We start from the raw sequence: 26,423 nt of genomic DNA on the forward strand, positions 1-26,423 counted from the left end.
AAGCTTCTTCATTACCCTGTAAGACAGATAAACAATCAGCCACACTCCAAAAAAGCTTAACTCGAAGGTATATGTTGTGATACACAAATCAAAATTTAATTGCTACCAGCCCGCCTGTCTGCTTGCGGCCATGCAACGTCCCTATCTCGTACTACAGAGCATGTGCAAAGCTTTCAGAAACTTCATGCATTAAAAATGCAATTATGGAAACAATTTATAATCAATATGTGGTTATTAGGGTAACCTGCACGTATGGGATATTTTATAGCAATTATAATCCCAACAGTCCTTTCTGCGAATGAAATTTGCATTTTCGCTTTTCCCTTTCAGAGGTTTCAGTCCCAGCAGTGCCACCTACTGCTGAGATAACTTTGAAAATGGAATTTATTATTTCCTCAGGGGGAAAATTTTCAGAGACCATCATCCGCAGGTGGGCTGGAATAAAAACTCACAGGAAAAAAGAAAAAAATCTCCCTACCTATACGTGGCTGAGACCAGAAGTAAAAAATAAAAATAGAAATCTCTCATTTGTAATCTCACATTACTGAAACCAAGTGTTATCACTCCTCATTTATGACAATTTATTTCTTCGCTGGTGGGAATTGTCCCAGCTCCAGTGAATAGCAGGAAGTTACACCAGCCCTTGTGAGCTCAATTTCTGGCCCAGAATTGTCAAGAGAAAAATATGCAGAATTACTTTTTTTATTTTGGAGACAAAAAAAAAAAAAAAAAAAAAAAAAAAAAAGGTGACTTTTGGCAAGAAAACCCAAAGTCTTGCTTATTTCTTAGTGATAGGGAAGCTATCCCCCTCTCCTGAGAATGTGTGAAGTAATTTGGTTAATGAAGGATATGAAGAACAGCTGAGGCAGGATCTCAGTATCTCTGGTGCAAGTGTAAGGAGTGATGGGATTCTGGTTTGGCTTTGCAAGGCTACGGCTGACAAGGTAAGGTACTAAGGATAGGCTTTAAGATCCTCAAAATAAGGAAAAATTATAAAATTGTGGAGTTTTTGAAACAATTTGCAATTTTGTGGTGGTTAAAATGTACTTCAGGTGGTGCCTTGTGAGGGTTTGTGCCTTGTCCTTCCCCAGAGCACATCTCCTTCCATAAAAATAGCCCGGGGGCTGGGCTCCCTCCCTAGGATGCCCATTTCTGAGCCAAAAGGGACATTTGGCTCCACTCTGGGAAGTACAGTCTGGCTTCAGCTGCAAGGAGGATGGGTGTAAAATGCTGTGCTGTGTCTGAGGTTTGGAGTTGCTTCCAGCCAAGGATTTATTAAAGGATAAGGGGTAGAAGGGAGCAAACATTTTTTTGGCTGAGAATGTGAATTTTGCAAACTGTTTTTATTAAACTCTGAAATAGAAGCACTCTGGAATTCACATTTATATATTCAGTGAAGCAAAGAGAGATGTTTCTCCAGCGTTGTCTTCACAGCATGCTGCAGGTTAGGTGAAGCCCCGCCGAAACTGGCAGGTGCTTCTTGTTTAGGCAGGAGGAGGCAAGCTGGATCTTGCAGTAAGATGTCTGCAGGTATAAAACTGTGACCCAAAACAGGGTCACCAGAAAGGCTGGAGAGACAGTAAGTGGTTTCAGTGAGGAGGGCTCTCTGGGAACTGACGGCGAATGCTGGGGAGTGTTTAGTATTTGACAGGAATAACCTGGAATAACCTGGCTGACTGCTCGGCTTTATAAAAACACCAGACATCTCACGTCTGAAAATAACCAGCGTCCTTACTGCCTGTGACGGCAAGAAAATCAGAATAAGGGATGGAGATGGCCGAGCACCATCAGCTCTTCACCCTTTGCCTCCTGCAGGCAGGCTCCGGCAGCACAAGGGAGCAGGAAGGCTTGAAGGTGGTAATTGCAAGGCAGGTGTGAATGCAGAAAAAAGAGGTATCTGATAGGAGGTTGCTGGGTTGTTTGTTTTTAGGGTGACTTTTCTGGAGCTGAGTATTCCATGTTTTCCTACACGTAGCCCTCTAATTGAACATTTGGGACTTATTTTCCATGCAGATTTTGTGATTTTTTAACTTAATCTTTGCCCCAGTCTTACAGGGCAAAACAATAAAGTAAGAATAGGGAGAACATCTGTCCTATAGGATGAACAGCAGGTATTATCTAAATTGGCTTTACGCAAACCTCTGTAAATACTTGTTTCTAACCAATTGCTTCTGCTTACCTCACCAAACACCATCCATTACCAGACAAAGAACATTTTATGAAGAATAGTTGAAATACCTTGGTGTCAAAATGACCTTTCTGTAGGTGGACAGAGAAGGGTGAGGTAAAACAGAAAAGCTGTGGAGGGTTCCTACAGCCTAACTCCCAACCACTGGAAGAACCCAACTGAGGCATCTTGGATGACACTGGGTATACTGACCACCTTCAGAGGGTCCTCACTTCTGTGTAGGAAAAGCCTGGCATGGTGAGGCTTCTGTTTTACAACACAGTCTGTTGGGAAGTTCCTGAGCCTGCCTGCTGGGACATTCATTGATATTGCAGACTGATGTCCCCTCACCCACCCTGATAGGATCTGTGTACCACAAAGATGTGTCTGCTTAAATTTCTGGATATTGGGTAGGCTGCTTTTCATTCCAGCTAAATGAGACCTTTTCATTTCATTTTTCATTGCATTTTTTTATTTTCATTTCTGTAAATTGCATTTTCCAAATTATTTATATTTATATATGTATAAGTTGATAGGGAACTCTTTTTTGGTGGCTCTTAGGAGAGTGATTCCAGCACGGAATGAAAAATAAACTTTAAAGTATAATTTGCTACTGTCCTTTCCAATCTGCTCGTTTGGCCTTCACTAAATGTTTCAAAACAGAACACCTCCAGCTGTTCCCCTGCCTATAAGAGAACTTGAATTTCAAAATCAGCTTCCACACACCCTGTCTCTGCTGGGAGCCCAGCTCTGTTCTGCGGGATTAAATCTGGACATTATTAAATTCTTCTGATCAGTGACAGAAGCGCCTTCAGAAAGAGTGCTGAGCAGCTGCTTAATATTGTTTTTGTGGTGATAGGGAGGCAAATGCCTTTTGCATTGGCTGGGAAAAGCAGTTTGTGTCATTCCTAGAGGCACTTTATTGTGGAAACACAGCTCAGAGTCATTCTTTACAGGCCAGTTGCCAAAACTTCAGCAGAAGCAGAGAAGCTTGCAAATAATTAGCTGGACTGCCTCTAGCAGGTGTCACTTTGGAATTCATAGTTGATGATAATCCTCAAAGATTGCAGAGAGGGGATCTGACTGGACAAAGCAAGGCTAATATCCACATATTACTCTGAGAGCAACCACTCTCCTCACTAATGCACCAGCTCTGATGGGAAGCAGCTTGACAAAAAATCTGCAATTTGAACTACTGGATAAAGAACGAATAAATTGCTCATTTTAACTTGAAAAAAAAAAGGGGGGAAAGAAAAAAAGGAGAAAAAGAATGCCCCCTACCCCCAAACAAATCAATACAATGTCTTGAATTGGAAAAGGATGCTGCTTAATTGGAATACAGATCCTGCATGAAACCCTGATTCTAGCATGAGGTATTTAATACTTTCTGCCACAATAAAAGAAGAGAATTAATGGACTCAGTGGGAAATCTAGATGGCATTTAGCTCTGAATCAGACTATTATTTTACACTTGGCATTGATAGGAGTCAAAATGAGGCCACAAGCCCAAGACTTTCTCAGCTCCTCGCGTGTGCCAATTCCCTTTATATTCCCATGATCCCTGCTTGGAGGCTTCCCTTTCTCCATCGCTCAATCATAGCAACAGCAAACTGAGGTAATAAATTATGAAGCCTCTCCAGGCTAAATGTGGGTAAAAAATGCATTCATTTTCTCTCTTTTTAAATATGTGGCGATTGCACATACATGTAAGATGTAGCTGACAGTTTCTATAATATATGGTTAAAAAGGCAGACAGTTATTACAGAAATTTTATTCTATAAATGCATGCTTAATCAAAATTTGCTGCTTGCCCTGTAGAGGAGGAATTTCTTTTGTCACCACTCTGAGTGTTAAGACATGCATGTATATTCAGGGTGAATGAAATGGAGACAAGATTTGAATGAATTTTTATACTTTCTAGGGATTAAAATGTTGCAAATTTTTGCAATATTTTTTTTTCCTTTCCCTAGTGTTTGAGGAATATTATAGCTTGTAAGAAATGAGGAAGATGAAGGAATTATATGAGTAAAAACACTGTGGGCAACTCTCCAAATCCATCCTTAGACTTTCTTTCTAATCAGATTTATTTGGAAGGTGTCATGATTGTTAGCCATCTCAGAAGCCCTCACTGTAACAGTCCTCAGGACACTTTGGATCTATCAGAAGTGCTGCATTGCCATTTTCCCCCAGGCCCAGCATTATGCTGACTGTAAGCCGTGCAATGCTGCATGTAGAAGGTGTTATTTATAAACCTGGGCCTGATTAGTCCTCATGATACCTTCAAAAGTGGATATATAAGATTATGAATATCTTGCTTCAAGCCAAATGGCAAGTGAGGAGCAGAAATGAGGCTGGGATTCAAGTTCTCAGTTCCCATGCCTTTCGTACAAAGTCCTGTCATGCAAAGATGAGGTGTGAGAGCAGTAGTGCAACAAGAAAAAAAAAGCTGATGATGATCACCAGGTGCCGTGCGCTCGTTCTGATGCTCTTCTGGTTGTTTCCCTCCAAGCAATCTGGCTTCCCTGTTACCTGAAATACCTTCAGGATTGACCTCATGTAACTCTGCTTCCCCCAGGGGAGCCATGAGATGCCTTCTCAACATTTCCCAACCAAGCTGTGGAGCAAATCAACAGCAACACTTTTGCCAGACCCCACAGAGCAAGGATGCTTGGTTCAGTACTGGGGGGAAAAGGTAGTCTGCAAAACCAGACAGTGGGTAGCTGGAAAACAAGTGGGAGCCCTGCTCCTGGAGGCCTGGTCGGAGAAATGACGTTGGATCTGAGCTGGCAGACAGTGCTTTATCACCAGCTCCCTGGCTTGGGGCTTACTGGCCAGTTTCATCACATATGGCTAGCTTAAAAATAGATATCTAGAGTGAGAGCTTGAAAAGTCAGTTTAAGAAAGACTTAAGAGGAGTTTCTCTCTCCTTCCCCAGAGCAAACGCTCATAACGAGAGATTGCTTTGTGATATCCCCGGAGCCACAGAGCCATTTCCAGGCTATGGAAACCCCATAGTAGTGCAAAGAGGAATGGCTCAGCTGCAGGGCTCAAGTAACTTCAGGCAGGATGGCTCCTTTTAGACCAGTAGTGTTTTATTTCAGAAGTCAATCACGCTTTCCAAAAGCTTGAGCTTAGCTTGGCAGAAGAAGAGCACTTTTGTCCTCTCTATCTCCTCTCCACGATGACCTTTGGCTTTACAATCTGATTGCCCTTAGGGTTTTATAATCTCAGATTTGTTGGTAACAGATATCGTATGCTGGCGATCCCCATATTGTGAAGCCCCATTTTAAAAAAAATAATTCTGCTGAAGCAAAGATAAGCTATTGTTTTCAGCTATAGGGTTTTAATAAAGCTGGCATATGAGAGGGCAGGGATCCAAGCCAATTATAACCTAATTGACCCTCTTATTCCTTCTTTCTTATCTGAAAGCACATTCTTTGCCAGTCAGGCTCATGATATCTGTTGCTTGGAAAGTGTAGTTTTCAATGACCTACAATTTCAGTGATCTACAGCATTCCTGATCCAGATAAATAAATGCAGGCATCTACCTCTAGTTGGATGATTGATTTAGTTAGTGGTCATAATTGGTCAATTAGGGAGACAGCCTGCTAAAGCCAGGAAAATGAGCAAGAGATGGAGGGAATCTGAGCACAGGATTTACCTTGACAGAGGAAACAATTTAAATGAAGGGAATCCAATGTTGCCTATTTAATACTCCATAGAGTATGAAAAGGCTTTCCGGAAATAATTACTCTCCCTATACACTGTTGTAACGAGGAGAAATTAAGTCACTGGCAAACTGAAGTCACCATTTTCCCATAAGTTTTCATGGCTCATTTGGCATTACTGGCTGGATGCTGGGGACTGGAGGAGAAATGAGCAGGCCACGCTGATCAGCTCAGGGGTGGGTGGCCCAGGAGCATTCTGTCAGCACACCTTGCTGCTTAAATTGGGGAAGAGGCATCTGGCATCAGCACAGCTCCTTGCATTCATTGTCTTGTGTCTAGCAGTGCCAGGAAAGAGTTCGGACAAGAGCTCCTGTGGCATGATGAAGAATACTGTATAGCAGCTCAGGCAGAGAAGGAATTGGAGAGTGAAGCTATGAGCAGGTAGATTAATCCATCCAAAGGGCATACAGTGGCTTGGCTGGATACATGATGTGAATTCAGAAGAACAGATTTGCTTCTTGCTTCTGAGCAGGAATACAAATGAGGAAATCAACTCCTACTGCTTCTCCCTCCTAAAGACTGAATCAGGATCCAGAGTGCTGCTCCACCAAAAGCAGGGCATGCCCAGCACGGCCATAGCCATGAATTGAACTCTCTTCTACACTTCTTCTCCAGACCCACCTTTCAAAAGGGAGGGAAGGCGAGATCTGTCCTCTTCAGAGAGTCTTTAGGTAACTGCAGCAAGTACATACAGACCTCTGTATCTCCCCAGACTGTCTCCTCAGCTATGACTCCATCCTCTGTAGCACATATAGCAGCGTAACACCCAGCAAGTCCTTCAAAGTAACATAACCAGGCAGTTCTGGTCTTGTTGTCTGAGATGGGGGGAAAAATTGCTTAAAAGGGCTTTTAAGGATTTACACTCATTAGCAGTTTCAGATGCTAATGTTTATACATTAGCAGTTTCAGATGCCTGATCAGTGAGAAATCTCACCTCGGGCATTTACATAGTGGTGAGGGAGGGAAAGGATGTGCATGCACCCATGTAAGGGGGTGTTCAAGTGGAGACAGGAGATGTGGGGTCCAGCTGCTTTTTGGGGCTGGGAAGCAAACGCAATTTTTCTGCTACCAGGACTCTGGGAATGCTTGCAACCTGACTTTCCTTCTCAGTCATTGTCATGCCACAAAGCACAAGCTTTTCGGTAGCATCCTGAGGGGTTGTGTCAGGTGGCACCTTCTCTTTTATTCGTTGGCTTGGGTACCATTGCCTTTTGCATTACTGCCTGGTTTCAACACCTGCGTTTCCAAATGAGCCCTGTGCTGCTTTGTGCCTGGTGTTACTTGGGCTGGGTGAACTATTGCTTTGGAGTCACAGTCAGGGAGACAATTCGGTGCCATCACCTGCAATATTTAACAGAGCCCAGCTGCAGCTTGCAATGTGAGACATCCCTTCCTCCCAGCCTTCACCCTCAAATCACGGCATTTCAGCAAAGCGCACAGGAGAGCTCCACAGGGAGCTAACAAGGAGTGGGTGTTGGGAGTCACAGTTTTGTGGCATTGAAAACATCTTCAGAATTTTTTGGTCTCTTTAGCATTCCCATTCCACGTTTGTCTCTAATTTTCGCATGTATATTTGTCGTAGTCCTTTACTATGTGTTTTCCATGCCCAACTGTGGGAAATGGACCAATTGTCTTCAGCCACCAGCCGCCAAAAAGAAATACATAATACATTTTTATAAAAGAAATACATAAATAAAAATCAGAAGTGATTATTTATTAAATAGAAACTATATGGTTGTTGACAGGAAGAGCCACCCATGTTATCACAGATGCCAGCCTTCAGCGAGGTTTGTGCACCAGCAGAGCTCACCCATCCCCAGTGCAAATGTAGTCACTTGTTCAGACCTCACCCGTGACTTTGCTGCTTCATCCTAAAATTTTGACTTCCACAGGCTCTCCTGGCACATTTTGGCTTTGAAACCACATGGACAAGGTATGCCAAGACCCTGCATCATGCACAGAAAGCTGCTAGGGAGCCATGGCATCAATAGCCTCTAATTGCCCTTCTAGGCCTCGCCTCACCCACATAAGCCCTAGGCCTGGGTAGCGATGTGGGCTTTGTGCATGCAGGGAACCTGGGAGGTGCAGAGGGGAGGCTTATGGTGCTGACTGAGCCCCAGTAGCAAAGGTGTCTGTGGGGTAGTTCTTGTCTCACACAAATATTACATGTGTCGATGTGGTGGTTTCACTCAGGTGGGCTGCTGAGCTCCACCAAAACCGCTCTCTCACTCCCCCTCCTCAAAAGTAAAGGGGGAGCTGGAGCTCCTCTCCACGGGTGGGTGGCAGCTCCCCCCAGACCCCCGGCTCCACTGGGGGCTCCTCTCCATGGGCTGCAGCGTGGAGATCTGCTCCATGTGGGACCCATGGGCTGCAGGGGGACAGCCTGCTCCACCAGGGGCCTCTCCACAGGCCATAGGGGAACTGCTGCTGCCTGCCTGCAGCACCTCCTGCCCTCCTGCTGCACTCACCCGGGGGGCTGCAGGGATGGCTGAGTCTCCTCGCTCTCTCAGCTGTTGTTGCGCAGCAGTTTTTCCTGTTTAAATATGGTCTCACAGAGCTGCAAACAACATCGCTTATTGACTTGGCTCTGGGCAGTGGCAGGTCCCTTTGGAGCCAGATGAAACTGGCCCTTATCAAACATGGAGCAGCTGCTGGATTCTTCTCGCAGAGGCCACCCCTGCAGCCCCCTGCTACCAAACCTTGCTACGTAAACCCACTACAGTTTAACTAGCTTAAACATTGCTGAATGGACTTCAAGAGCAGCAGCGTTTGTTCTCGTTTGAGGTGGAGCCGGAGCACGCATGTCAGTCATGGTAGCCTGGTGTCTGAGCTCGGTGCTGCTTGCAAAATGAGCAGAGATTTAAAACACAGCTTCTTCATCCTGGGTTTGTAGTGAGCAGTTGTTCTGTTTATGAACATGATGTGCTGTATCACGTTGTTTATGTAACCCATCAATCATTTGTGTTTGCTTATTGCTTTGGTATGTTTGCTGGGAGAAAAGCTGAGCCCCTCAGAGCAGCTCCTCTTTCCTCTCATCCTTCTCCCACACAACAGGTCATCTCTGTTCCTGCCCCCCCCCCCCCCCCCCCCCCCCAAAAAAAAAAACAAAACAAAAAAATTGGAGGGAAACATCTTGGGTGATTCCCACAGTGGGGGAGCAGAGGGGCTGCTCATTGGTCTGCAACTGCAGTGACTGGCTGCTGGAGTGCCTTGGGTTAATCATACCTTGCATTGTTCAAGCCTATAATGCAATCTCAAGTGAGGACAAAACTGTTCTTAACATGCAGAGTCTGACCTAGGAGATGGGATGGGTTAACTGCCTGCTGGACAATGTTATAAGATCAGGTGCTGTGATGGGAGATCAGGTTAGGAGGCAGAGGGTGCATGCTGTCCAAAATACAGCATTTAAACTAATTGTTGAATTTTTGTCCTGTAATGAATAGCTGGGACTGAACCAGACATATTCCCAACAGGTAGCAAAATGAGGTGAGTTTCCCAAGCCTATGCTGTTGACCTGGACCTCTTGCTGTGAGCCCTGAGCAGCACTCAGTACCGATGCTCACAGGATTGGAGGCTACTGGGCTGAATCAGATCCCCCATCCCTCACACTGGAACCAGTCTGAGGTAATTCAGAGCAGCAAATGGTCAGCAGCTGATGTTAGCCAAGAGTAATCCTACCCTAAGGGAAAGGGAGGAATAATCAAAACGCTTCACGACAGAGGGTGAAATAGAACAACTTCTGCAGGAGGCAGTCCTGGACCTCTCAGGGGATGCTAGTTTGGCACAGAGGGAAAAGTAGTAGGCCAACACAGAAACAAAAATGCATGGAGCAGAACAAATACATATGTGCATGTCAGTGGGGCCTTGGTGTTTCAAAAATGTGCCGCTAGCTAATGTAGATTTCCCCCACATATATATTTATTTATTTAGCTACTAAACCAGACAAGGTGACGTTCTCTTCTTCTGCGGTGAAGACCACCTATAATATTCAATAACGTAATAATACAGAAAAGCCTTTAGTATGGTCTTTAATAAAATACCCTGACCTGACAGGTAAGTTATTGACTATTATAAAGCTGTTAGATTTAATATGAATCTCCTGGGCAATCCCTGGTATTCATCACATTTTCATGAGTAGAGAACGGTTGTAGATATTGCCAGATGTGGTCTCAGAGTGGAGAGCAACTGAGATAAAAATTGCAAAAGCAGATAAATGATGCATGGGCTGAAATCCCATTTCCAATCAGACCCAGAGAATGCTGTAAAAAGATTTAGTGGGCTTCCTCCCAGCAATTTGAAAGTCTCCTGAACAATTTACCCAGCTGCCCTGGGAGAAAGAGGAGTGGGCAGAAAGTGAATAATCTGATCTTTATATTAATTTTATCTCATAGATTACTTTAAATCCTGTAGCAGGGGATTGTATAACCCTGTAGTATTTTCTGTGGCTGCTCTAAGGGGCTGCATAAATGTCTGATGCCAGAACTTACTGATTTGGACTTTGTTAACATCTTACTGTGGCCAGCATCCTAATATTTTGTGATGTACAACATGCTGCTTTCTTGTGCTGCCTTTCATTTTAGCATTTTCTGATCTCTTTCTATGCAGTTTTAGATAAAAAATCTTGTTCCAAACTTCCCTGGCTGTGCCCTGGTACAGCCCTGGTACATTTGGGCTGTTTGAATTGCTCATCAGTGGAAGAGAGGGAAAGGCTGCTGTGAACTTACTGCCCTCTTTTCTGTAATGCCCAAACTTACAGCTTTAGTGTTTAATTTCATTTTGCAGTCATGCCCAGAGGAATCCCCTATCAAAGTCTTAGCATTATTGCTCTAGGTGCTGTATATGCATAAAATAGTAAACCCTGTGTCTATGGGAATGAGTGCTGTGGGATTCCTAAACAGGCTGGGCAGATTTTCATGGAGGGGCTGTGCTGAAACAGCTCCTGATGGTCTTGGTGGGAGATATATACTCCTGCAAATCACAAACCAAGCACATATCCTCTAATTTTCCTGTGCTGGGATTGGATTTTTTGTTGTTGTTGTCATCTATGTTTCATCTTTTTTTTTTTTTTTTTTTTTTTCCTTCTTCTCTATTAGAAGATAGCAGTACTCAGCCCTCCCAGGTGAGGGTTTCTGTTGTCCAGGCCTGTGCTATTTAGCTCTCACCAGTTTGCTTCTGCACCCCCTGTTTCTGTATGTCTTCCGTGAGCTATGAACACCACGGTTGTCTCTTTCCAGGCTTAAGAATCAAACAATGGTTGTTTGAGCATTTCCAGAGCCACTGCTCAGGGCAATAAACACCTGCAGATAGAAATGATAAATAGGTGGTGACTAAAACAATCAATGAATTTTTTGTCAAATTGGTAGCATAGGACCAATAACTTCAGTAATCAGACAAAGCTATTCTCTGCCAAATAATGCTGTACTGAAGTATGTGCCTAAATACGCCATTTGGACAACACTAGGTTACAGTGTTCCTTGAAAGAGTTAACATCTAATCGCAGATTTGGTTTCCTTGATTGACAGACAATTTTCAAAAAGAGTGTGGTTTGTCAAGAAGTTGTTCCCTTCTTCTTCCAGAAATCTCTTTGAAACCAGTGCAGGCAATTTCCTGTCTGTGACGGCATTCAAGACACGAGATACCCTTGTCTTTGACAGCAAAGGACGTTGGTTTCATTTGAGCTTTTTCCCTTATCACTGACAACAATAAAATTGTCAAGTGTGTGATTTGAAACATCAAATTCGGTATGAACTTTTTGTGTAAGCAAGGGACATTGGACATATTAACTTTTTTTCTCCCATCTATACTGATATATGGGACATACCAATTGACAAATGGTAACGATTGCCTGATGTATGTGTATAGCAACTTCTGTGCGAACTATCAGCAGACCAACAAGGTTATAATGAAGTCATCTTTTGAATTTAATAATAAATTTCACTTTGTCAGCAGTGGTCCAAGGTAATGATGTGAAGCTTCTTAACAGTGAAGGCAGAGGAAGACTTCGTAGCTGAGGAAATGCTCATTTTAATTGCAGGCTTGAAATACTGTCTGTCAAAGTACCGTAGCATTATTTTATTTTTATTGAGAAACCAAATGCATTTGAACTTGACACCCCCCGATAAATAAATAAATAAATAAGCAAGCAGTCTCTCTGCATTCATAAGAAATCGATCATGGTGAATAACAGATGATTTTGAGTATTTGGGTTTGAGTCCACAGAGTGAGACTTGAAAGTCACCTGAAAATTGCCTTTTCCAGGCTTGGTTTGTAGGAGCATAAGCATCGCAAGGCATGAATGAGCTGTTTCACCGAAAGGAGAGTGGATTTCCTGGGTAAACCATGACTTCAGTCTGTCTTATGTCACACTGCTAGCCTTTGTGTAATGCCTGTTGTTATACTACGGCTCTGGCTACAGCAGGCTCAGGTTCCTGGTGGTGGCATTAACTGCAGCCATGAATGTGCCTTACACCTCACCTTAAGTCTTCCTGACGGTCTTTTAAAAGAAGCTGTGATCAATTATGTAGAGGATATTTTACAAGAGCGAGCCCTTGTGAAAGATGTTATCCTGCCATGTTATCTCAGCGGGTGACAGTAGTTGCTGTAAGACCAGACGTGTGCCCGCAGTCCGTGCTGCTGGCCCCAGGTCGAGGGACAGTGTTACTCACTAGCACTTCAGCTCACTGCCTGGGAGGAGCAGCAGGTCCCTGCCTGCCCAAATTTCACATGAACAAAGTACTGCAGAGCTCCTGGGTGCATGAATCCAGCTGCCTGTCTCAATACCTATTAAAGATAATTTTCCCCAAATAACCCAGCTCCAGATCTTCCCAGTTTCTCCTGTTGCTGAATACCCCCAGATAGCCTTTCAAATTCTGGTTAGCAAGTTGTGGTTTTGCTTCCTTTTACAAATAAATAGGCCTTATCCTACAATCACATCTCAATACCTCTTAGACCCAGTATTTATCATGGGAATTATTTCGAAGTCCATGGCGTCCTTCAGTTGGCCCAAAACCATTTCTCATTGCAACATCAGCGGACAACAGCAGCCAGCCCGTAAGAGTATTATTTACTCTTCCAGACCTCTTTCCACCCATAAGTTCCTGCTACCTCCAGCCACCAAAGAGCAAAAATACGTGGATGTGTGACTTCCCCTGTAGTAAGAGCGGTGGGTGCAGTTTGGTGCTGAGTGGTAACGTCCTCAGCTGAATTACAGGCAAAAGCCGAAATCTAAAGGGTGTTTATATTACTTAGTGAAAATCATTCAACAATAAAAGTCTAGTTGCTGCTGTTGGGAATATAACTGTTAGAATAAAACTTAAGGCAACGGTAAGATTCAGCTATGGTATGTTAATTTGAATCTGCAGTAAATCTGTCAGGATTTCAAGTCAGTTTAAGAGGTAAAATATAATTGTTGTAAAACACCGAACTGCAATTTATATATATTTTTCCCAACCACTTGTGGGCTAGCAATATTTCAGCTCTATAATCACAATCTGAACCTTTTAGAAGGTTCTTTTTTATACAAGTCAGCAGAAGTAGTATTTTACTTCTCTTTTGTGTGGGATTCTTTGAATGCAATGCACTTCTGGGGAGGAAAATAGTCTGGGGAGAAAATCCAGCAAAGGCTGCTTTGCACTTGCTTCTCTTTTCTGAAAGAAAGACGTGCCTGAGTGTGCAATGATCAATTTGTCAGTCAGTTTGGAGCGCAATGAAAATGACTGTCAAGGTGAGGTTTTGTTAGTTAGATGTAAAATACCATTTGACCTTACAGACTTGCCTTCTGTAACGGCATTTTGTGATAACAGGTAGACGTGGTTAAAAAAAAATAATAATAATCCTTTTGTCATCTATCTTTTTGTAAAAAAGCTTCCTCTTATTTTTAAGCAGAAAAAGACTGTAAAGTGCCTTCAGTTTATTAAGCAATTAGACTAATAAGAGTTTTAGGCTTTTAGTCCCAAGCTTCTCCCAGGTGTTTTTTCGCAACAGCCTGAATCTTGACTGTTCATTTGCAACCCATCTTCCCAGGTGAGCTTTGGGATGCTGAGAAAGCTGAGAGGAGACATGAAGCAGGTTGCCCACATCATGCTTTGGGTATAATGTCTTAGTTAGGAGACAGTCTTCATGTTGTCACCGGAGAGCAGGGAGAGCATCTGGAGAGCTGTGTGTGACCACCATCCTGTCACTCCCAGAGCAGAAACTCAAGGGGTGTTTGAGGAGAGGCATTAACGCCAGTCCAGAGGGCTTGGTGCCTCCTGGGGTGCACTCCCAGGAGACAAGTCCCCAGGAACCGAGTGCAGGAGATGAACTCATCAGGCAGGGCTTACAGAGACGAGTGGTTTGGGGTGAGTCCTTATGGATGAGGGATGAAATATGTGAAGAGTTACTGCAGAGGACACGGTGTTGTCTGAGGTCAGACCCACAGGAGCTCCTTGGGAGATGCCCTGGCAGCCTCTTAATGGAAAATAAAAGGCAGCCTGTTAATTTGTCCTTATTTGGAATCATTTCTGAAGGCTTGTAAAGCTTCACTGCTCCAGAGGAAAGTTACATCTGCTGATTGAGGGGAGGAAGGGAAATGATAATAAAAGTTACTCAGTTGAGGCTAATATAGCCTTTTGAATTTTGCAGTCAGATGAGTCTGAGAGATTAAAAGGAGAGAGAAAAAGGATGATTTGCATGCTTAAAAAAGATAAATAACCCTTTGTACTCATTATTTTGGTATGTGTTTGCATTTTTCTTTTTTTCTTTTTTAAAGCATTAAGGAAAAGGGGACTTGACAATTCTTTAGCAAGTATTAGGCTAGGCTGAATTAGTGTGGAGAGACCGCTGGCCATCTGTGTAGTTTGGGCTGCTGTGACTTTTGAAGCTAATGCACTTTAATAGGTTTTGATGGCCAGAGTCTGCACAAAAAAAAAAAAATAAAAAATAAAAATAATAATGAGAATGAGGGAGATTGTTTTATTTTGTTGCTACTTGCATTGAGGCATGGCCTCTCCTGCTTCCAGCAAGGCAGGGTCTGGCTGCCTGTGTACTGCTTGCACCATGGTAACAGTCCTCTGTCAGCATCCTTGGGCAAAGAGAGGATACAGAGGTTAGCCTGTTCCAGAGCATTTATATTCCAGGCAGACAGGTGAAAGCCACATTGGACTCAGGAAGAACAGGGTGGCAGAAGCACAGCGTGGGGAACAGGTGGTGCTAGCAATCCCTGCTGGCACCATGACCAAAGGAGGGAGTTCCCTGAACCTCAGTTGGATCTGGTCCTTGCTTCACCTGTAATATAACACTTCTCTTTTACCTGTTCCTGAAATTTTTCCTGTTTCAAGTCTAGTGCCTGTAAATTTAGCAATCACTCTGTACAGACACAAGTAAGACCTTGTCTCAGGGTCTTGGCAAAGCAGTGAGGGCGAGCAGTGGTCCTGCCCCCTGTGTCCCCTCCACAAGTGGACAGAGCAGATACCTGCAAGGAGGTAGACTGCTGACCCTAATTCATCATCTGAACCGGTGCCTGCTGACAATTGCCTTTCTGATTGCGTATCATTTTCAAAGAGATTGCTGCATATAGTGGGAGAGAAAGCCTTTCAGATCCTCTTTGATGCGGTCTCTGGGTTTCAAAATCAAGACATCATTTAGCTGTCAGTGAAGACAGTGTGAAACTTGCAGGAGAATCCTCTCCAGTTGCTATTTCCCTGTAACAAGAAGACAACAAGAAAGAAGAAAAGGCATTTCATTGTGAAGTCTCTCAGGCTTGCAAATGCACTCTGCCACTTACAGGCCTTTTGTTTGCATTGTGCTTGGCTTGGCAGGAACCTGCCTCATTAACCTTTTCCGTCCCTCTCTCCTCTTCTGCTGCAAGGTAATGCTGTAACCCCTTCAAGGTGCAAGGAGTGCAGGTGCACCGAGCCTCAGTCTTTGCATACTCAGACAGATGAGGGAAAGCAAGCTGAGAGGAGCTGCGGTGATGTGTACTGATGCATGGACTGATGGAGGTGGAGAGTGATGGGGCCAAAGAGTGGAGAAGTGAGGCCCTAGAGCATCTGTGGGAAAGGGAAAACCTCTGTTGGACAGCAGAGAGGGCACGTGTGTAATGACACTGCAAGACAGACCCAGCATGTAGCCACTGTTAAGAAAAGACTTCGAATGTACTGATCTGCAGAGAGCAAGCAAGATGGTCTGGTTGTAAGACACCAAGGGCTGCAGCGAGAGTGTGACCAGCTGCTCCTTCCTCAGGCACTCTGGAAAAGCATATCACGGCAGATGTCCTTCCTTGCCATTTTTTTTTCCCCGTGTTCTTCACAGTGTGGTTTGCTTTTGCATCAGGTACCACGTTGCTTTCAATGCCATGACTGCACAGGAGCAGCTCTGGCGTAGCTAGAGGTCACAGCTGTAGCATGTCTGGCGCTGGGGTTGGCTTTGCCTCCCCTATCCTCTTGTGCAGGAGCAATGCCTCCAAAAGCCCTTCCACCACCTGTTTGGCTGGATGGAGCTGAAGTCCTTTTCCCCTAAATATAGCTCTGTGCGCGTGGCGGAGCTGAGCTCTGTTGGCATAGCAAAGCACAAGCAAAGGGAAAGCCAGATGGCTGATTCATGCTGAAAGGCAGCGTGAGGGACTAGAGAAGACAGGCAATGACTTGGCACAGTGACCAGTTTCTTGGATGCCTCGGAGAGGCCGTCTTACCTTTCTGTCCCACCCTCTCCACTTACCTATAGCTTTTTTTTCAGACAGGAATATCTCTACTTGCCAGGGACTGCATCTCTCTCCCAAAAAGGGACGATCACAGCACACAAAATTTTGCCATATGGAATTTGAGTTGAGGTATTTCCTCAAAGGAGGGAGGTGGGTTCATCCTCCTGGAGACACAGATTGTCCATCTCTCTTTGCTGACTGTAGTGAGCAGGAAAGTGTGATGGTCATTCCCACCAAATCTGTGCGCTGCAGGATCTCATTTTCCTGAAATCAGCTGGGGAACATGAGACCATTCTTTATGCTGCTTTTACAAGGACAGCCAGTACCTGATGCAGGAAATAATTGCATCGGGTCTAATTGAGTCAGATCTAACTGCATGTGATCTTTTTGTGGATTGTTTTTCTGCTTGTTTGTTGTGGGAGGAGGAGGAGGGAAAGTTTGCTCTTATTTTTGAACTCATGGGCAAACAAGTAGGCAACTCAGGGCTTAGTGTCATTTTTGGCTGTGTAGTAAACAAAGTGAGCCCCAGTCTATGATGCCTGACACAGGCACATTTCTGAGCAGGTGCTGGTATGGGCTTCCTTCTCCTAACCAGAGTGGGTGGGTGGCTTGGTCCTCTGTTCAGACTCCAAAATTGTACGTTTTACACTTTAAGCTTTCCTCTGACCTGAGACCTCAGACACATCCTCGTCCTTTCTTCTTGCATGTACTCTACTTGGAGGTCAGTTTCCAGCATCCCTTCAGCCCACCTGCCAGAAGGAGACATCACTTTCTCTGTGTCCTGCTCCTTAAGTCAGGCACACTATCCAGGTTCAGCTTTGCAGGTTGCCTGTCGTGGGTATGCTGCAACTCCATTTCTAGAGCCAAAGCTTCTAGGGATGGTCAACTAGTAGTACAACTCTGGCTGCTAATTTATTCCAAATAAACTAGATTATGACAGTCTGTGACACTTATATGATCCTTGAATAGGGGACCAGAGGGTTGGGAGGACGCTGGGATGTGCATGTGGTGGGAGGAGGGAGAGGTGGGCCTCAAAGTTTCCAGCTTTGCACATGAGACTGGCCCAGACTGTTGTGCTGCTTGGGCAGGTCTCTTGTCTGCCTTGGCTTGTGTTAGGCTGGAAGGCGCAGTGAGAAATAGTAAAGACTGAAAAAGCACTAAGATACCATTTTCTGCTAAAACACACCAATATTCCAGCGTACATGTGGCTCAGATTTGCAGTGAGCGGGCTGCTAGGAAAGGTGTGCGGGTAACAAAGGGGTCTTTGTAAACTGCAGAGGAAGAAACTGGAACCACACTGGCACAGGCTCTGGGTGACATAAACACTGTTACAGGTGCCGAATTAGGTGCAAAAATTTCAAATTATCACCTTCTTTGTTTGCTGTCAAGAAGATGCAAGTTAGTTGGCAGGGGAACTAAGTGACACTGTGGTGCTAAACACCCCAAACCACAGTGAGACAAAAGGCATGCCTAAAACCTTGGCTGATGATGTACAGTAAGTGGGAGTGGAGAGTTGTCCCAGTCTGGGTAAAATGGAGTTAGATGGTTTCTTGTTGGATTACCACTGGCTCCTAAGGTGGGACATCGAAGTAACTCCAATTACAGGTCTGTGACAGTTGCCAGCTTGCTCTTAAATTGCAGTAAGTGACATGAACCATGAAAAACTGGAGATAACAATAATAATAATGATAACTCTTTCAAAGACTTGAGCATCTAAGTAGAAGCTGCCACCATGACCATGATGTATAAACAGGAAACTTGATTTAGTAACAAGAGGAGAGGTATAGGGAAAAGCGACATGAACATGGAGCTCAGAACATCCAGCCCAGCATTACAGGGATATTTTGTTCTGCTACAAGATTTCTGTGTTGGTGTGTTCAGGCTATGCACATCCTGGATCCTTGTTGTCCTTCAGTTATAACCCCATGCCTCTGGGATGGTATGAGGAGCAACCAGCTGGTATCTATTTTGCCAATATGCAACATCCTCGATCTGGCTCATGAAAGTCCTGTGCAGTGGAAGATGGCTATTATGGCAATCCACTTGCATTTGCTTTTTCTTAGCTGTGTTAAGGAGGACACGGGGGCAGAAACAGGGGGACGCTGCCATGAAGACAGAAATAAACCCAAACTCGAACTGGGAAAGGGCTGGTGAGATGTGGTTGCGTGGATCTGGTATGTGCTGCGGGTACAAACTGAAACATTTTCTTCAAGTGCTGTGGAACATGGGATCAATATTGCTGGCTTGCTAGCTGATTAAATGAAACATTGCCTTTCTGCAGGAAAATGGGGCTTTTGAGGGGTTCCTGCACCAGCTGCTGTAGCTTATCAGGCTATATTTAATCAGAGCCCAGAAGTACAGTTGTCTGGCTGCTGAAGCTACTTTTTCTCATGACTTCTGGGCATCTTGGACCAGCCCCTCCATGCCCTGCTCCTAGGAGCGGGAAGCTGATAACACCATAGAGCATCTCTGCAGTCCTCTTTTGAGTCTGCATGTAAAAATCGCCACTGGGGTTTGCATTTCCCCTGCATCTGGGACACATACAGATTAGTGGGATTTTGGACTCCTCTAAATCCCAGGGAGTTGGGTGAAACCTTGCTTTTCCGTGCAAAAGATTGACTTGGTTATTTAAACAGCACTACACTGGCAGGCTCCTGCAGTCCCCACAGAAGGAAATAGCTTCAGTATTGCTTTCTTTATTCATCTACTGTGCTGTGTTAGAAAGGGCAGAGCACGGGGTTTTCCAGCAAGGCCCAGGCTATGCTTATGTATCCTGCTCCAGCTGCAGCTTCATGGAGGAAGCCTTTCACCCCCATGCTGGGCTCCCTCCCCTCTCTTCACCTCTTGCTGCCAGTCATCATCATTTTCACATAGTTCATACAACATAATTGCAGTGTAATTGCCCCCAGTCCAGCTTAGCAAAACAAAAACATGCCAAGATTAACCCATCTATGTGATCGGTCTTTGCTGATCCAGACCATTGGAACTGAACCATGTTGTAGAAGGATGATTTGAGCCTGGAGACATGCCACATGTGTGGGTAACCCCACTGCATCCACTGCCTGCCAGGTGTGGATGTGGGCAGAGCCTCCCAAGCTCCTCCACCCTGAACTGCAGAAGAGGAGAAGTTTCAAACTGGGAACAGATTTGCATCCTCCAGAAGGCAAGGGGAAGGAAGACGCACAAGGGACATAAACAGTGAGATTACCTCTGCATGCTGTGGGTTAAAATGCTATCATCTTTTTGAGTAGAGCATGTAAAGTGTGTACATCTGGAACGTGTGCGAGCTGCTGCGGCTCTAATTATGGGACTGTGGCACACTGGGCTACTGCACAGGCTGCTGAGCAGCCCTAGCTGTTTGAGCCTGGACTAACTTTGGTATGATTCATGATGTTAATGATGCATTTTTACAGCAGAGGAGGAAGAATCCTATTGTCCTTTCTTCTTTGTTTCAGTATATTTTTGCTTTATATCCGTTGAATGCTTTGTTTCCATTTTGTATTAATTTTGCAAATTGGTCCCTGTGGTAAGAGCATGTGTAACGGTTTTATGCAGCCTTTTCTAAGCCTGCCTTAATGTCCCTGCATTTATCTTTTGAAGCTAATAATTAAAAGGGGAAAAACACTGTCTGTGGACTTCTATAGCGATGCCAGTTGAGTCCATTTTCTCTCTTGTTGGTAACTATCTGATCTGACTCGCACCCACAACAGACTGTCGGGGGGAAAAAATAGTCACTGCTTTTATTTCATGTCTGGCCTGATGAGAATAGTAATGAGAACAGCAAAGCAGTTGCATCCCCAGCTAGCTGGCTACAAAGTAGGCAGGCTGAGTCCTCGATGTACTGTCAATTCCATGCATTGTGTAGGCAATTAACATTGATGCTAAAATAATTAATGATGAGAAAACATCAAAGGGTTTGGGTGCTTCAGTTCAAACGAGCACCAGAAGCTCAGTTTGTTATCCAGGCTTGTCTAGTTGTCTGAAAATACCTTATAACTAGCTTCTCGGTGCTGCAAACCACAAAAAGGCTGGCACTTCCATTCTGACTTAGATGTGTTCAGAGCTCTAGGAAGCTCCGGGAGAGGTTTCAACACAAAAACGAGCATTTGCGTTCAGTCTAATATGAGCTGTTTTGTAAATATTTGATGAAAAGATTTAGAATTTTTCAATTTCGGAAATGCACTGCACAAGTTGATTTACAGAAGGTTATCAAAGTCACAAGCTTGTTCTAATTTCCAAGGTAGTGATTGAACTTTTTTTGAAGTGATCTCTGGAGCAAGCAAATATACAGTGGAGGAGGTTGGTAGGAATGCCAAACTAGAGCTGGGTTGAAGTTGCCATCTAAGGCAGCGCTTCAATTCCCCTATTTCATACTTAGAGTACAGAATTAGCTCATATATTTATTGCAGTTATTGCTCAGTGGGTAATTGCATTTCTTCTGATGGATCAGAGAAACACCCGCAAGTAAAATGTCCAGAAAAAAAATGAAATAAAATAAAATAAAAATAAAAAAGAAGAAGAAAAGAGGAAAAAAAAAAAAGCTGAATTTGCAAGTCTGGCCTGGATCTCCACTCCACCATGCACTGGTCCTTTGCATCTCATTTATTGGACTAAATCTGATTATACACGCAGCAGTGTCTCAGGTCCTGTCCTACCATCATAAACATCTATTTTTCCTATAGAGGAATGCAAGTCACTGTGCTAATGATTGAACTGTTTGTCAGGTGCAAAAAGCAGTGAAAGACAGAACTGAGTAGTGTGAGAGTCATTTAAAGCAACGTGCGTTGCAATGTGTGGAGTGCGGCACAAAAATGCTGCTGATTGGCCACAATGTAGATTGTCTTTCTGGAAGTCTGTACTCAGAGTATAATTGAGTGTGTGCTATCCCATGCGTGCTTAGAATTTCTTATTGACGACAATATTGAAGCAGCTAAGTTTAAAAATAAAAAGTATGAACCAAAGAGAATGAAAGAGGTCAATGTTTTATTATCTAAAGAGAACTTTGATGTAGAAAAGTTGCATACAACACAAATCAGCTATTAAATTGACCTCATCTGTGGCCTGCTTGATTTCAAAGGCCTTTGAGTAGACTTTTACAAAGAAAGTTTTAAAAGTTCATGCACAGAGGTAGCATTTTAAAAAAAAAAAAAAAACATAGCTTATTTATTTTTAATAAGTTATACGCATAGCCCTTGGTTCCTCGAGGTAGCAAACCAAACATCTGGCTTTTAGGCTCAGTGATGTTTGGATCATGATCAAAGGGAAAGGTTGCCAATTAACCCCCCATGATCTCTCCACCATGTGTGTTTGATGCCATCTTTTTTCCATTTCATTTATTTCATCTGAGCTTGATATTAAATCTCTTACCAAATTCAGATTAGCCATGGCTTTCCCATTGCTCTGACAGCACATCAAAGCTCCAGAGGACCCAGAAGGTTGAATTAGCCACTGTCTGAATCTTCTCTGAGCTGCTCTGAGAGAGATGTATCTGTGTAAGGAATAAAGGGAATAGATGATATCTCTGCTCTGAAACTTTCAGAAAAGTTAAATGGTAAGACTGGGCTAAATTTAAACAAGAAGTACTGTGCAGAAAGCAAGTAGGTACAATAACGAGGTGTTGTATAGTTTATAGAAAAAAATATAGAAAATAAGTAGCAATAAAGAGATAGAATAACTTGGAATAATTTCAGCATATATTTCAGCAAACAGGAATATGTTATATTACTAAATGTAATATATTTGCTGTTTGTATTAAAATAACATTAGTGAAGTAGGGAGGAACCTACAAGATAAGACCACGCTATTTTCATTGCTCTCATGATCATCAGTTACCTTTAAAACAAAAGGGCAAGCATTTTTTTGAGGCTGTCCCGGGGAGCTAAGCTACTGCCAAGAGCATGCAGCAGTGTGGAAAAAATGCAACCAATATGTGTAGGGAAAAAGGGAACAGGTTACATAGAAATGAGGTGGGGACATTTAACTCTTGGTAACTGACAGTTAGAAACTTCATCTGGCAAGGCTTTGCTGTCATTGTCTGGGGTAATAAACTAAATGTCCTCTGCGAAGACACAGGCAGTATCAGATGTTCTGATGTTTGTATAATTTCATCTAGTCTATTTTATATGATAGAGGGTGATTTGGTACAAAAACTTGGGTCTAACAATTGAAATTAGGGTTACAGACCAAAAGTTGATCAGAAATCAGGGAAGACTGATATAAATCACACACAGCTGGACGTTTTATTGTATTTTCTCCTTCAAATGTGTTGCCACTTTCTGGTGAACCAGTTCCTGATTGTTCCATTTGGGCACTCCCAGGGTGTCATTTCAGAAATGAAATACAGGCTCAATGTGAGAAGAAAAGAGGGAACTGCGGTATGCTGAAAGCATGAGCTGCGCTGTAGAGGTGAGCAATTCATTTGGGACCTTGTGGAGGAGCTATAGAGGATGGGAATCATAGATTCATAAAGGTTGGAAAAGACTTCTAAGATCATCTGATCCAACCATCCCCCTACCACCACTGTCACCCACTAAACCATGTCCCTAAGCACCACGTCCAACCTTTCCTTGAACACCCCCAGGGACGGTGACTCCACCACCTCCCTGGGCAACCCGTCCCAGTGCCTGACTGCTCTTTCTGAGGAGAAATGTCTCCTCATTTCCAACCCGAACCTCCCCTGGGGCAACTTGAGGCCATTCCCTCTAATCCTGTCGCTAGTTATCTGTGAGAAGAGGCCAACCCCCAGATCCCCACACCTTCCTTTCAGGTAGCTGCAGAGAGCAATGAGACCTCCCCTGAGCCTCCTCTTCCCCAGCCCAAACACCACCAGCTCCCTCAGCTGCTCCTCACAGGCCTTGTGCTCCAGGCCCTTCACCAGCTTCGTAGCCCTGCTCTGGACACGCTCCAGGGCCTTGATGTCCTTCTGGTAGTGAGGGGCCCAAAGCTGAACACAGTGCTCGAGGTGCGGCCTCACCAGAGCAGAGCACAGGGGGACGATCACCTCCCTGCTCCTGCTGGCTGCACCATTCCTGACACAAGCCAGGATGCCGCTGGCCTTCTTGGCCACCTGGGCACACTGCTGGCTCGTGTTCAGGCGAGCATCCATCAGCACCCCCAGATCCTTTTCCTCTGCACAGCTTTCCAGCCACTCTGCCCCAAGCCCATAGCGTTGCATGGGGTTGTTGTGGCCAAAGTGCAGAACCCAGCACTTGGCCTTGTTGAACCCCATCACCTTAGCCTCTGCCCATCAACCCATCAAATTATCTGTTACAACAGTGTAGATTTATTGACCCTTCCTTAAAAAGGCAAATATTTAAATATTAAAGCATGGTACAGTGCCATTGAAAGGACTTTTTTTTTTTTTTTTTTTTTTTTTTTTTTTTTTAAGGACTTGTGTTTGTAAAGGGAAGAAAAAATCAGAATAGAATATTAAATATACAGAGCCAAAAGTGATCACTCACTCACATCAATGGTCTCACAGAAAAAGTCCCTCTGCTATAGAGAGTATCACGCACATTATGAGAAGCTGGAGCAGAGACCAACTACTACAACTTGCAGGTAATCTGAAATAAATCTCTGGAGGTGTTAGTTATGTTGCATAACAATGTGAGTGACACCAGAGTCTGGAGATCAGCTGCCTTTGTATGGTGGATAGGACAAGGACTGGTGGTCTTAAATTACTGTGAGAAGAATTCAGGTTAGGCACAAAGAAAATGTTTTTAACTGCTGTCTCGAAGTGCCCCGGACTGAGCCATCTGTAGAGGTCTTGTATTCTGTAGCCTGCAGCCTTGCTTCACTCAGGTATGTTTAAGTGTAGATGTAATTACATACCTTTGAAGTCTGACCATTTACTGACATCGGTGTGTTAAAACCTGAGTGGAAAGGCAAATGATTTTTGAACTCTCTTCTCTGGCATTCAGATTTTAGTTTCCCCATAGAACGTGATTATTCTATGCCAGCAGAACTGTTTTGGTTCCTTTTCCAGGATATTTTATATAATTATATAAAATCTTTCTCTTTGTAGCCTGAGATTATGTTTAACTGTACAGCTGCTTTTACATTTTTGTTGTAGCATGCTAATGTATACCTACAACACCACCTTCCTCTATAAAAAAAAAAAAAAACTTCCTTGTCTTCTCCTGCTTTATTTGTATTGGCTTTTGGGGTCACCTGAATCGAACGAACATGTCTCTCAAAGCTTCCTGTTGACAATGTGTCTCAAGACAGTTTATCTTCGGACAAACCAGCATGTCTAGGTATAATAAATATAATAAAATAAGTTTTATTCCAGTGTGGAGTCAGAAGTCTTGTGCTGTTAGACAGTGAAATCGGCTTTGCTCTTTGTTAACTATTTCTGGGCCTGACTTGCTCGTCCTTATAAAGGAATGATAAACTGACGGATCTAAAAGCAAGAACGGAGCTGGTATCCTACATTAAGCCTCAGGAACAGGGGGCAAAACATGTCATCCAGCTGCTCTTACGGGGAACCTGGCAACCTTTCTGTACTTATAACCTGATCTTCATGAAAAAAATATGGAATTTTAGTTGTATGACCTTAAAAGGAGAGAAATCACAACATTTTCTGATGCATCAGATCTCACGGGATCTTGCTGTTAACAATCCTGCACTTTATTTCCCAGTTGATCTTTCCCAACTTTTATTGCAACCATCATTATTTCTAAAGTCAAGGCATTGATTATTTTTTATTTATTTATTTATTTTAAATGGGGAAAAAAAAAGTTGATTGTTCAATCTCCAGTCTCTTAACAAAAAAGAGTCACTCAGAGCCACCCTGAAATAGTAACAGGGGTATGCCCCAAGTCATCTGCTGCTCCTCCAGTCTCATCTCCCCTGACTTTCATGTAGGCTGGGAGGACCAGGAACACGGAGGAAGGCTTTCAGGAGCAGAAGTTACAAGAGAAATAATTTGCCCTTTGTTATCCCCTTTGCCTGAGGAAAACAGGGTGGAAACTTGATGCTAGGCAGAGGCACAGCAACGAGGATCAGTGTGTAAAAAAAAAAAAAAAACAAAAAAACATGGGAACTGCCCTGTGTAACCAGACACACTATTTTTCCCCTAGAAAAACTCCGAAGGCAGTATTAACGCTGGTACAGAAATGCAGACACTTAGAGTTCGGTTTTCAAAATCAGGTTCTTAATTCAGCAATTAAACACCTGCACACTGATTAGCGATTCAGAGAGCCTGTCGGCGCTTACCTTTTTCAGTGGGTGTCAAGTGCCAATTTTAGGTCTAAGTGCAGATGTAGGTGCATGCACAGAGGGTTTCAAGATTGGAAACCAGGCTTTTAACAACAACAGGTTCATCTGCCTGTGCCTCCTCTGCACTGCACAGTAAAATCAGCTGAGCATAAACGTGGAGGCGAGGAATAAGGAGCATGAACCGGCTAATAGTTGCTGTTATGAATCTGTCAGACGATGACTTGCTGCCTGACAAGGAAAATACTGTTCTGCTAAACGGGGCAGCAGGCTCTTCAGCTCCCAATTTATGGCATTTCCCTGCTTTGCTTCCTTTTGATTTCTGAACTACTTTCCGGTGCCTTCACCTGCAGATCAATCACGTTGTTTAACAGAGTGTGGCACCTTTTGAACCCAAAAAGGCTGGCCACTGTGTGACTCCCTCCCTCTCCCATGGGGTAGAGGCATTGCATTAGGAGGCAGCAAGGTATTCCACGTATTGAATAACAAAGGCTCCTTGCCTTAGCCTGAATGAACAGAGGAAAAGAGTGTAAGAAAAGACAAGCTGCAGAATGAGACGTTGAAGGTAGCAGGGCAAACACTGCACCTGTCATCAACTTTTTCCCTGGTCTGGGGACAGATGGCCTACCATTCC

General features: G+C 43.8%; 1 long non-coding RNA gene across 1 annotated transcript; it reads left to right on the forward strand.

Moving 5' to 3' along the window:
• Window positions 1–823: 823 nt before the first annotated feature.
• On the forward strand, window positions 824–24,594 carry LOC119716959 (uncharacterized). The gene is made up of 3 exons (XR_011808688.1): window positions 824–944; window positions 22,891–22,978; window positions 23,961–24,594. It is a non-coding gene; the product is annotated as an uncharacterized lncRNA (long non-coding RNA).
• Window positions 24,595–26,423: the final 1,829 nt, after the last annotated feature.

This window comes from Anas platyrhynchos, chromosome 4 (assembly GCF_047663525.1).
Source record: "Anas platyrhynchos isolate ZD024472 breed Pekin duck chromosome 4, IASCAAS_PekinDuck_T2T, whole genome shotgun sequence".
Classification (NCBI taxonomy): domain Eukaryota; kingdom Metazoa; phylum Chordata; class Aves; order Anseriformes; family Anatidae; genus Anas; species Anas platyrhynchos.